At 46.9% G+C, this 12,896-nt stretch overlaps 1 protein-coding gene across 1 annotated transcript in view; it reads right to left on the reverse strand.

Moving 5' to 3' along the window:
* LOC144717190 (protein FAM227B-like) overlaps positions 1-12,896 on the reverse strand; it is a 47,151-nt gene that overhangs the window by 7,574 nt on the left and 26,681 nt on the right.

Raw genomic sequence — 12,896 nt, forward strand, 5'->3', positions numbered from 1 at the left:
GAACGCAATTAGTGCCGCTAACGAGCAAAGTGAGCCAGGAGAGACTGAAAGGAGAGCAAACTTTGGTCTGCTCGAGGGTAATGTACCCGCAGTAAAAGCTTCCAAAATGCCTCGACTCTGCTGCGGTCCCTATGAGCTCCCCTCTATCCGTATGATCGCCCATGCGGAGAGAAGCCTGCAGCTGAATGATTTTATAAGCTATGGTTACCCCCCCCCACCCCTGCGTTTATGATGCAAATTCTGCTTTTGCAACTTTTTTTTATTGAGGGTGACCTGCCCTAATGCATTATCTCACAAAAGCACACACACGCATAATGACAACACTCTAAAATGATGAGCCCAATGAACACACTGCACGTATACATTTAAATGTAGTACGTAGGCAAATTCAAATAAGACCACTGGTTTAGTTTTTTGGAGGTAATAATGCCACAGAATATTTTGGGTTGTGAACCGACCATTTGATAGAATAAAAACTTCCAGGTGAAAATATAAAGCATGTACAACTGAGATTTCATTCCAATAAAGTTTGGACTCTCCTACGGGAAGCATGTGTCTCTTATATTGTTGTTATAACGAGTGCCAAGTCTTATTTCTAAGTGTTACATCTGCAACCTCTTTATTAAGCAATGACAATCAATTTTCTAAGATATTACACGTAAAAAAAGGTGTGTACATTGGGCACACCTGTGTAAACACAATACATTATAATAGATAATAGCCTGACCGTGATTAATGCAAAACAGATGAAGTTCACGATAACCATCTCTGCATGAGAAAAAAAAAACAATCCAATGTAGATTTTTGCTGCGCGGGCCATGCTCATAGACAAAATCCCTGCACACACACTGGGCACAAAGTTAGCACACGCGGCGGGCGGTACACGTCAAGCGAGTACACAAATGATTTTTTTTTTCGCAAAACACGAGTCATTCTTTGAAGCCACCACCACCCCGCACCAAAAGAAAATCTCCACAAACACCAGCCATGATGAGCATCGCACTCGGGAGTGTGTAGCAGCGGCCGATAGCCGCCTACAGCAGCCCCAAGGCAAGGGCAGGCCCTCAGCTATTGCTGGAACTCCAACCATTCCTCTAATAGTGCTGGCGGTCAGCCAAATCAACGGGACCCTGTGCCTCCATACCTGTTTTGGCAAGTCAGACCATACCAAGTAAACAAGGAGCGTTTCTACTCAATGCTTTCCCCTCTCTCTCTCTCGCCTCGCTCTCTGCCTCCCTGTTGCTCTGCCCTCAATGAATTGATCTCACGTTGTGTTATATAGCATATAGCACCGCGACGATTGAGCTGCAGAGAGCATCGTTCTCCGGAGTCGTCTCCAGGCCCCCCCCCCACCACCCTCGTGCCTGCCGCGCTGCTGGAACCGACATGTGGGACTGATATTGGTTTATTTATCCGTGTTCTATAGAGATTTGGAGGGATACAGAAAACCAGGAATGTAAGTCACTTTTTTTTACTTTCTATTTTCTCAACACATATCGGTCATAATTAGGCTGCCGTTTATTTAATTTTTCTGTATACCGAACTAATTTATCGCTGCGTTATTCCACCGCCGAGAATCTTGCCATTGAGAACTCTGCTCCGGCAAGCCTTAATGACGAGCCATTTATTTATTTTTAGCTCGAACATACGCTGGACTTTTGTTGAAATATTTTAAAACTAGATTAAAACCGAGAATATATACACAGATACATGGCAATTCAAAGAATCCATAATTGCGTGCAAGTGTTATGGCTGTGTTTCCGTTTGAAGGAGATAATGACGTTCAGAGTATTTTAGAAATGTGTTTCTTTTAAGTGTATTTGAAGAAACGAGCATTCAACTGAAACACCATTTAGTTCTCCAGACAGCAGGCCTATACTCCGTATGAAATCCAAAAGTGCACTGTGGGTTCATCGGCACCGAATGATCGTTTGATTATTTCTTTTTTAAAGTGTATACATTCTCACACACACATACACTGGAGGATGATGAATGCCGGTATGTGAGTCAACGAGGACAATTCAAACTGTGTGAGTGTACGGTATTTACGCATGGCCAGCTGTCAGAACACGCATTCGGAATGTCAGTGCTTGGTGTTGTGGCTCTGCCCGAAACATTCCTGTGAATGTACCCCTTCCCCTCGATGCTTTAGTTTGCCATCTTCTGCTCGCACGCATTCAATCAGGAGGTGACGATATTTATCCTTGGGACCGTTTTCGTCGTGGAATAATCATAAAAAAAGAGCCAACGTTTGACAGTGGAGTTTGTTATCGTGTGGGTCACCCCGAGAGAGGGTACTTGTCTTTACCCATAAACAACATTATTTATTTGTAGATTGTTGCAATCATTCGAGTTGTCCAAACTTTCAATTACCGTAATTGCTATTTGGTCATTTCCCCCCACCCCTCCCCACCCGCCATGCCTGCAGTTTTTTTAAAAAGTTATGTTTGCTTTTTTCTTTCCCTGGTGTTGTATTTTTTTCTGCTGCCTATAATTACAGCTGCTTACTCTTCCTTTACTTTTCAGTTACATTGAACAAAAAAAATTGCATCCCAGATGAATTTAAAAGAGAGTCACGTACGACACGGTTTGGCTCGATAATTCTCCCCTTTGTGAGCAGGCCCTTTAAAAAAAAAATGCTCCTTTTGTTCTTGGAACTGTCATCTATGATCTTTACAAAGTGAACTTAACCTGAGCTTGGAAAAGATCACAGAGCAGGCAAGTGCATTGAACGCCACCATCTAATAGCCCGGGCGCTCTTCTCTCTCCCTCTCAAACAGTACACAATGCGACCTGCTTCAGGCTAATTTCATTAGGCAGAGGAGAGAGAAAAAAATAGTTTGCACTTTAATTATTCCCCCTTTGATTGTGACATTACCGTTAAATCCATCTTGTCAGGAGCGCGCGCAAAGGTGTCGTAGCCCCCCCCCCCATCCACCTTGCTCTACCGCGCGAATAAAGTTTTCACCTTCGTCACAACCGGAGGCAATGGCATTATCGGCAGCCCAAGCGGCACACGACCGAAGGCGTTGGGAACGCTTGAAATCGATAAATGCGAACGTAGCTAAAACGTTCCAATGCCGCGGCTCGGTCGGTCCGCGTTGAGCGAAAGTAATTCCCGAGCGAGCGTGAGCTGCTCGAAGACGAACGGAGTTTGCATTGTCCTCCACCTGTTGCCAGTCGGTCGCTAAGAGCCGCTGTCTGCAGGTGAGTCAGGCCTCGCCCGCACACCTTAGTAACGCTGCGGAGGGGGTGGGAGAAAACAACCACGCGGTCGCTCTGCGCGTGATGCTGGCACCCCTCCACCCAGCCCCCCACCCTCCACCAACAACTATCACCACCCCCACCTCGCCTCGCCATGCTCCACCATCAATTACCCTGACAGTTTTAAGACACAAAAGGCATCGGTGCCTTTGAAAAACAGCGTGGGGGGAAGAAAAAATGTCTAAAACATCTCCGGCCCTCTTATGTTTTAAAGAAAGAGCTTAATAAGGGATTGTGGACTTCTGAAGGTGAACGATTTCTTTTCTTACCTGTGTGGGGATACAACATTTTCTGTGCTATGTACACAAACCCACAGCAGATAAAAGGAGAGTTTTTTTTTTGGGGGGGGGGGTAGAATTTCAAAAGTAATCTTTCGAGAAATGTATCCCCATTTAAGTTTGGCTTCAACTGACTAACACCTGCACCCACGCATTACCCAATGACTAAGCACGAGCCGACCGAACGCCACAGTGTGACACACAACACAAACATCAAGGTATCTGTCCTCCCCGCACCCCCCCCCCCCCCCCGTAATACAGCAATCGGCCCGAGCGTGAAAAGCACAGAGAGGAAGCGAGATACAGACAGCTGCATGGAATAACCAGGCTCGTGAAACGATCACCAAGGAGTGAGACACAATTGATTGCAACTGAACCTGCCAAACCATATCAGTCTCTGCAAGAAGGCTTTTCCACAAATGCCAAATTTTCTCCCAAAGGGTCAGCCAGACAGAACGGGGGGTGTGAGGAATGGCGGTGGGGGGGGGGGGCGTGGGTGTTGGGGGGTGGAGGGGGGTCAACTGTCCCACATTGGTTGTTCACACCATATTCAAAGCATTGCTGAGCAGAGCAGGTGTGCATGATGTTGGGGAGGAGGGAGATTGTGGTGCGGGGGGGGGCAAGGTTGTCGGGGGGTGTGGATACCAGCATAAGGTCTGGCATCACTGAACGAGTCGCGTCTTCTGAACCTTTTGACGGAAGGTTAGCGCCCCTCCCCCCTCATCCCTCCACAACGGCTGACCTCAAGTCGAGCACTCGGCAGCCAGCGGGCGAGGTGCGCTTGAGAAAAGCCCACGTGGGTTTACACGGACCATTTGTTTAAATCAGCCAGGCAGCACAAGGCATTGCTTTAATTAGCGCCAGGAAGTGCTGCGAGGAGTGGCCTGCCGTCATGTCTCAGACAGGTAGTGTGCAGCTGTGAGAGCTGGGAAGCTGGCTATCGCGTGCGGCTTCGGGCCACATTAAATACCGAGCAGACAAGAAGATTTCGAAAACGTGAGTATATTGTATACGCATATTTTTCCAGTTCGGCCTCCATGTAGGTGTGTACACGCGTGCGGAGATGTTATGTGTGTGTGTATATATATGCGCTCTACGGGTTTAGTTTGACGTATCACTGTAAAAACAGCCCGCAGGCAGCAATGTCTGAGACGGTATGTCAATGCATAAACGGTTTAGTGCCTTTAATATAAGACTCTCAGCTTTCCCCTTTGATCACATGTTGCTACAGCACTTTTACTATAATGATTGCATGAGATGAACAAACTGAGCGTTTTTTAATAACTTTTTTTTAAAATAAAGTTAGATATTCAATTGTAAAGACCTAAACTTAAATTCAGTGTTATTGAGCATCTTAAGGTGAGTGCGTGTGAGCAATAGTGAGTTATTTCAGTGAACTCATCCGTATAAATATGAATAAGATCTAACAAGATCTGTACTTAAAACATCAAATACAGGACATAGGGAAAAAATCATGATTCATCAGTCAGGACTTTAACAACTATTGGAGGCCTTGATCTTTTTATTTATATAAATAACACAAATAATATAACCATACAAAGTGCAACGAAATCTAACGGTAGATTTTCTGCGGTTGTGCTGCACAGCTCTCTGATGCGTTTTCGGGTTGCCCCGCGTCTTGTCCGGCACGACGTTTCACTGCCTGTGATGGGAGCTCCTGCAGGAAATGAAACGACGGACAACGCGCCGAACACCAACGCGGTACAACCCGAAAGCACGTCGGGGTATACTCTTGGACAAGACGATTATAGGTCAATTATTTGCCACATATTGGGGGGCTGACCATTTTTTTAATCCTTTATATTAAGTTCACTTGCTTGTTTGTTTGCGCGCTTACGACCGTGCAAATCTTTCGGTCGTTTTTTAACCCACTTCCCGTGATCCAATCGAGCTGACATTTTGCACACAGACTCGTTGTGCGTGACAATTTATTTTCGTAAAAATTTTTTTTCCATAACTTTACACTTTTTAGGAAAAAATAAACTATATTTCATTACCAATTGCTTAATGGTGGCAGGCAATCATCTGACCCATAGGTGGCAGCCATCTCAAGCCAGAGGACGAGAGGACTCTAGCCGCCACGCATATAAAGGATTTTGCCTGGCATCTGACTTTCGACGTCTGCGCACCACGCGGCGCGCGTATTGCTCTCGTCATCCGTCCCCGCGCACGGCTCCGACACCGAGCCGGACGGCAATTGAAAATCGACGGAGCCACCGCCAGGGCGCGAATCGCAGAGGAGGGCACAATTAAACTCGGACGCAAGGGAGGGGGGCAGACAGGGAGCGAGCGAGCGAGGGAGGGAAGCGAGTCGAGGTGGCCCGCGCAGACGTAAGCAGCCCGAGCGGAGGAGGCCGAGGCTAAACACTGCCGCCTCTGTGCCGCCGGTAGCCGCAAAGCTATCTTCATCTTCCGCGCGCTCCGCTCTCGGAGGATCCATTTCAAACGGCTACAGCGGGCAGTGACAAATTACGTCGACAAAAAAAACAGCCCTCAGCTAGGGCCCTGTGATAAATAATATGGGAAGTGGAGGCTGTCAGCCCCTCAGATCGGTAATGTAACCAATAAGGTTTTTTTTTTTAAACGCCTAAGTGTTATTAACCAAGACAAAAGACAGAAAACACTTGAGGCACTTGAGGAATATTAATTGCTCACGTACGGGGCAGTCAACGTGACTTTAGCAGCCTCGCTTGTGAGTTGTGGAATAACATTTATGCAACCCAATTATGGCCATTGCGATCATTTCACAGCTGCAGTTGTTGTCACCGTAGTCACCGCAATCGGCTAGTCTCAATCCACAGCTGAATGCGAGCAGTCATCCGTGCAGACACCAGCGCCTATGGTCATGTGAAGCTGTAATTAACCTCACCCACGCGTGTCACCTGTCTTGGAATTAATTCCACCGCTGACAAGCTTATTTGGAATGCTCCACGAACTTCTGGCTGCATAAAGAAAACCGCTGTCCTAAGTCTATAATTACGACTAAACAACCAACAATATTTCTCAGATTATTGCCATTAAAAAAAAATCTCACTCAACAGTCACGGCTTAAGACATTAAAAGTCACCGCATTCGTAAAACGTCCTTCGCCTTTGTTAAGAAACGTAGCGATGAGCTAATTCGGCTCGTCAATTCCGCAGCCAATGCCAAAGCGTCAAACGCTCACTCGAATCTGGGCGATGCTACATCTGTTTCGCTTTTTAGTTCGCGTGACATCATAAAGGAGTTGTGGTCACCGAAGGGCCATAAAAAAAAACGACGGTGTCTTATCTACCTCATGTCAGATCACCCCCCCACCCCCCCCCCCCTTTCAGCCTATTGACAGTCACAAAAAAAAGAAACGTAACGGTTCCTTGTCCCATTCTCGGGGCCCATCACCGCCCAGCCCAGAGGCTCTCCTCTCCATTTTACTGTCATTAACAAAGCGGTTCATACCCCCAAGAGAAGAGCAGATCGACATAATTGCTGGCAATTTGACAATGGGTAACAATTGCATATATTTTTTACACGTGTAGAATGTAACCACGGTAAGAATTTTTTTTCCCCACAATGTTCCCCACTGAAGCCAATCCTTTTTTATAGCGATTAAAAAAAGGCCGTTCACCATGAGCTAACAACAACGTATCTCAGATATTTTTTGTTGCTGTCACGAAAGACGTGATTTCGACGCAAAACTTAATTCATCCATCAATTCGTTCGTTTTCAACTTGACGTAGGCCACCGGACGGCGTCCGGTTGACAACACCGTGGGCGGGGAGTGTTGTTTTAGGACTCTGAAGGAAATGAATAACGCCGCGACAGTGGCCGTAGCTGCAGGGGCGTGCACGCAGCCTTGACCAGCTCATCGTTTCTTTCAGCGCCCTTCATCCCGGAGGTGAGCAAGGCCAGGGGAGTGATTTTCTAATGAGCAGCACGAGACGTCACGGACTGACGTGCGTACAAAACCTGCCGAGTGACGCTCACCGTCCCAGACCACCACCCCCGCCCCCATCCCTCCGGAGCCCGCCCAGTATTTTCCCGACACGTTAACAAAGTAGGCTTTGATGTAAATAATACGTTTTAAAAAAAAAAGAATAACTGCAAACATATACCTCCTGAACATTTTACAAGAAAATCGTATTGTTTCCCACGATCCCAATTATGAAGTTACATTTTTAGCCAAAAGGAAGTACCCTCCAAGTGAATGTTAAACCGGAGAAATGTAAATGCGTCAACAGTGTTTCAACACTCATCCGAGCAGAGGATGGTGTTCCATCTCAACTGACATCCTCAGGCAATCGTCTGTATTCCACATTCCTATGAAGGGAGTGAATCACTCACTCCACAGAACGACAATGGGTTGCGCTACATGCGTTTAAATGATGCATAGCAAAGTGCGCACAGTCCTTCTTGGGTGTATTTATAGGGGAGACAAAGTGCGCTTCAACGTGGCATTATGTACCATTAAAACAAAAGCATCTCTAGTGCAATGCAGGCAGGCACGTAGAAACACCGCGACAAAACAAGCAATACATTTTCCTTACACAAACAAGAGCCATCTGGCAAAATTGGACTCCTTTGCCAATTTGTTTAAGGCAGAGATTGATACATAACCGTGGAAAATGGAGTGTATAGTACACGGGGTCTGGAGGCCAAAGTGCGGTTGCAAAATGATAAAAAAGGATTAACCAGGCGGATAATCTGCACTTAGGCACCCCTATTGGCCCCAGTTGCACCCACGGAGACGTTATCCACAGTCCCTCACTAATTGACCATCATGTTCAAGTGCAAAGGGAATCGGCCGAGACAGCCGGGGCGGGCTTTTAAAGCACTCTGGCCTGTGTGAGGGTGCCAGTAGGTGTGGATAACATTCCATTTTGGAAACCCAAATCAGCAAGTGCACAATAACGGGCTTTCGCAAAGATCAACGCACACCTCCCTACCCACGCTCGCTAATTGGTGTCAAGTTTTAAAAGAAAAACCTGCAAGGAGGTACACTGTGATGCCTTTATTCTGGTGCCAACGACAAGCGATCGGAGCACGCTGTCACGGAGACTCCAGATGGGTCGGCTTAAGCTGTGCGTATAAGAGAATTAAGTGGACAATAGTGGACTTAGGAATACATCGCACGTACAACGGCCCGAGCTGAAACCCACCTCGGTTGGGGCTTAACGGCGATTAAACTCCGGCTTTAAAGAATACACTGAAAAGTTCAAACAATTCGCTGCCTACGTTCGCGAGACAAATCTGCTGGCATCCATTGAGAATGTCAGTGGCTGTTGAATCGTACGGTCCCTTTAGCCTGCGCGGTTAGTCGCAGTGCACGCGTTACACTTTTAAAAACAAGAACAAAATCCGCGGCTCAATTCCGCACAAAACAACCTTTTGAGCGTCTGGGTAAGGGCGGGGTCCTCGATTGCTCTTAGACCGGCACTCGACGGTGAAGAGGTCCAAGTGGAGCACGTCTGGGAGCTGATGAACTCCTTGAACTAGTGGGCGCTTCATCACCTGAGCTCAGTCGTGGTTCAAGAGGGAGATGAAGGTCGGGGGGGGGGGGAGAGGCCGGCCGACGGGGAAGAGAACCGCCCCCTCCGGGAGAAGGTGCACCACCCCGTGATTTATGTCCCGCACCTGCAAGCGTCTCGACAAATTGTACGGCAGCGCCAAACAGGTGTGCGAAGTTTTGACGGCTGTGCGCACGCCATCTATATACTGCGGCGGGGGGTCAGGCGTTTGTTATAATTTTACGCCGCACGTCGATGTGACGGTGCGCAGGCCACGGCCGCAGGAGAATGCGTAGCTGTTTAAAGCGGCCGTGTCACTTGAAAGCGAAGCAAGGAACGTGCGGCCGTTGTGAAGAGAAGACAGCCGAGGGTTTATTATTCTTACACGCTTTCTTTTAACTCGCTCTGTCTGTTGTTGTCGTTGTCGTATCCTCAAATCTTGTAACTCAATTTTAACCCACTTGCCAATGTGGTATCGACTGCAAACTTGGTATACTTATGTCATACTGATGACAATACTATATTCTATCATAAACATTTTTTTAAAATCTATATCTTTAAACATTCTTTTTTATATGTTATATTTCGGCTTGGGTCTAATTGTCCACGCTCAACTGACGTTGGCTGTAATTGGCCACGGTCCCTTACGTTATGGCAAGCTTCGGGGCCACTTCCTGGAGTGGTGGAGTTTTGCCATTACTAGTACATTTCATAAAAGCGTGTTTAAAAAAAAGTTTTTTTATATTACTTATTTTCTTCTACGAACGGTGCTCGGTATCGCTGCAAAATGAGAAACCAATGTCGCATTTGTTACCGTGTAGAAATTTGTCAAATACCCTGCTCAAGCAAATATTGTGTCAAATATGTTTTACACTTTCATAGTCTTCGAAAAAAAAAATTGGCATCAAATTAACAAGCCACAGCTAGAGGGAACGTTGGTTATGAGCCACAGAGCTCTTTCGAAAGTAATCCCATCCTGACTTTTACAACACTTGGCAGTTAAAACACATTTTGTTACAACATGCAACTTACAATAATGAAAGGAATTAACATCACTCCTTGTGCGTTCAAGGTTTTTTTTTTCGTCAGCCCCCTTGTTGTGTTGCTTATATTCTTCTCGAAAAGGTTTACAGAGCTCACTGAAGCAGGTTCACGGCTCATTCTGCCAGGTGTTTCCAAATGGACAAATTGGAGGTGACAGTAATGTGTGAAAACAGCTTTCTGGATTTGGAATTAGTAAAAAATTTCGTGACATTCCACAAATGGAACCAGCTGGTTTTAAGCCAAATGCCTTGTACTAAGTGTGACATACTGAGAGCTGCAGGCAGTTAGAGGCTTTGCAAACCCCCTGTTTAAAAGAAAAAACACCTGACCTGTAACAAATTTACATCACCCAATAATCTGCTTTGGGACGTAAGTATCTCAAATACAGTCACTATTTCTTAGCATTACACATGTTTTAAACCATTGCAGCTTTCAGATAAAAAAATGTGTTCAGACGCGTTTACAAAATGTGCTCGAAACCAAGTGCTAGCATAGCTGCCAGTGATGCGATCGGAATCATCGGAGAATGTTTACGCGAGAGGAAGTGGCCAAACATTGAGAGACAAGAGACCTGGCGAGATCCAGCTGGGCCCTGACCCCCCTCGTGCACAGGGCCAGCAGGTGTGGTCAGGAAGTCAGGGATTATGGCTGAGCCCAGAGAGGGCAGGCCCACCACGTGGATGTGGACCTCCAGCACCAGATGGATGGTTTTATTATGACTTTAAGAGTACACGGGAGCTGACCTATTACATCGGTGGGATACGGTCAAAGCTACTCTTTTGTTTCCTCGCAGTAATAAACAACTCTTGACCAACTATGCAGCTTCGTGCAACACGTTTACGAGCCACGATCTATTGAAGAGGGATTTTCCCCGCTTAAAGGAATGCTCTTCGAAAACATTTGCCTATGAGGCCCATAGGCTGATGGGACGAAATGTCACCCGATTTTATTTTTACGCAGCAAAACAGACCCTGGTGTATTTATAGTTGTGCAATGCTCTGATCGGGACTAATATCTGTCAAACACTCATCACGTTGCATCGTACCCCATCCCCCGGGCGTTGGCTGCTGTCGATAACGGACAGAGAAGTGCCATAGTGGTGATGTCTGTCAACAGACTTGGGTTATCCGTTACACCAGGTACGCGATGGCATCAGTCCCAGCTCTCCCAGGGGCACGTAGCATCAACACAGATCAAGCCTTACCCCACAGCTCACTGCAACGAGAGCAGGAGTGTCGTGGCCCAATTACTCAGCAGCAAACATGGTCTACTGCTCATGAGCCCAGCACAGAGAAGAGGACAGGTCAAAAGAACAGGACCAAATAATAGTTGACACTTTGAGTTCAGGACAAACATATTGCAGACCTGCCCGTCATGTTTGGTCATTGACATAGAAGCACAGTCCAACAATGAATTGTGCTGCACCGCTCTCTGCTACCTGTCACGTTGCTCCGGAGTCTGTAAACTAGCCTGCTGTGTATGGTGGTCACCCATCCAAGCACTGACCATGCTCAAACCTGCTTAGCTTCATGAGATGCGATGATATTGGGTGCATTCTGGGCAAGTTGGTCATCAGCTGCTGACGTAGCTTGAGTTTAAGGTATAAACGTGGTAATTAATGGTATCGGTTGTAGCCTACGGGAGGAGAATGCATAAGTCGGTCTTGGTGGCGACAAATTCACCGAAACCAATAGCGACGATGACTTCAGTGAGCACCGCATCGACGACAACACCCAGCGGGGAAACGCAACGTTAGGCAATGTCTGTGCCACCACAACAGCCGAGGTCATCGAGAGTCAGTTTCCATCGAGGCCCGTGAATGCTACCATCGGTAAAAGAAGGCCACCGTAAGTATTCGGCTCCACGGGCCTGTGGTCCGCCTGAGTCCCCTCCCACTGACTTAAACAATTAATAATGCAGGGCTATTACGGCCCAATTGTTTGCCCTAACTGGAAGGCTCCATTTCAACTCCCCCCCCACCCACCCTTCCTTCCTTTTGATGTGTGCCGGCATCCCTCAGAGCTCATTACAGAGATAGAATCTCGATTCATACAGTTTTATTTTAATGAGGGAAATCTCGGGGGGGGGGGAAGGGGGGGCACGACGGGAGGCGCGGTGGGGAAAAGATAGAGTTACTGGTTAAAGGGGAGAGAGAGAGAGAGAGGTGAAAAAAAGGTACATCTGAGCCGTGGGATCACTATCGTCCCAGGGTTGGGGAGTGTCCTGCGTGCTCTCTAACAACTACTCGTGCAAGTCGTGTGTACGCCCGCATTCGCCGCTGCTTTGTCGGTGCCGCGACAAATTGCCGGACTGGGAGTGCTGAAGCCGTCGGAGAAGGGGCTCCGGCGAGTTTTGCAGCTGCCGAAGCTGCGAGCAGGAATGAGAGAAATGCCCCGTTGCGCGATTCAGTCAATGAAAGGTGACTGCAGCATCCGTGGTTTCGGTATTTGTTGTGACTTTGAAGGTAAAATCCATCCGGCTTTTGCTCTTTTGTGGTTAGGTTTTGAAAAACTATCCCAGTGTCACTGAATACTCCAAAGAATACTGGTCGTAAAAGGAACTTTAAAGCCGTTTAAAATATCACAGCCAGCATGTGTTTTATATCGCGTATAATTTAGCTTAAGATAATTTCGTATTTCAGGCACGATATTTCCTTTATGTAATGCAAATTAAAACAATTAATAGACTACATAGCGCACTGTAGGTGGGGAATCAAACAGAAGCAGCGTTGGCTTGCGTTGATGCGAGATTGCGTTCATGAAATATCCATCAAGCTGTGGAGAACGGAACGCATGCAGCATTGCAA

Source organism: Lampetra planeri, chromosome 3 (genome assembly GCF_965212315.1).
Source record: "Lampetra planeri chromosome 3, kcLamPlan1.2.h2, whole genome shotgun sequence".
Classification (NCBI taxonomy): Eukaryota; Metazoa; Chordata; class Hyperoartia; order Petromyzontiformes; family Petromyzontidae; genus Lampetra; species Lampetra planeri.